Source organism: Aedes albopictus, chromosome 3 (genome assembly GCF_035046485.1).
Source record: "Aedes albopictus strain Foshan chromosome 3, AalbF5, whole genome shotgun sequence".
NCBI lineage: Eukaryota > Metazoa > Arthropoda > Insecta > Diptera > Culicidae > Aedes > Aedes albopictus.
In genome coordinates, this window is record NC_085138.1 from 268,892,789 (window position 1) to 268,893,509 (window position 721).

The following is a 721-nucleotide window of genomic DNA, read 5'->3' on the forward strand; positions in this document are numbered from 1 at the left end:
GCGCTGTGTAAATTTTGCTCAATTCCTACAGCATTGATGTCAAAAGAGCAAATAACCACAAAACATTAGAGAATATAATGACGTTTTAAAAAATCTAACATATTACGTATATTAGGGTGTTCTAGAACAAAATCTATCAAAATATCAACTTTTTACAGTTTTTCTGATTACAAATGCGATATGGAATTACATATGTTTCCTTCAATTTCATTGGCATGCGTAGTTCGGAGAACTTATAGGATACTGCATGATGACGTCACGAAGTCGAGCACTGACAGTTCAGCGAGCTTGTTTACATGGACTTGGTCTCTGGCGGAGATCCGGCAAAACTGTTTTTCGATACAATTTCAGTAAAACGGCAATTAGACGGTTTGTTTTGTATTAGTAGAGTTGAATATAATCGATTTTTCCGTATCATAATGGTTTCGGGGCGGAAAACGTAAATTTAATTTTCGCCGCTCGTTAAAAATTCTAACACCTTGTAAACAAGCTCGCTGAACTGTCAGACAAAGTGAGGTTAGATCAGGTGCTTGCAGTACCCTATTGCAATCAAGTATATCTTTCAATTTGTGCCGAAATAGTTATTTATGTAACGAGTTGCAAAAAGTTGATTTTTTCAGTACGAGTCGTACATTTATCCAACGAGGCTTGCCGAGTTGGATAAATACGAAGAGTGCTGAAAAAATCGAGTTTTGCAACGAGTTCCATACAAAATTTTATG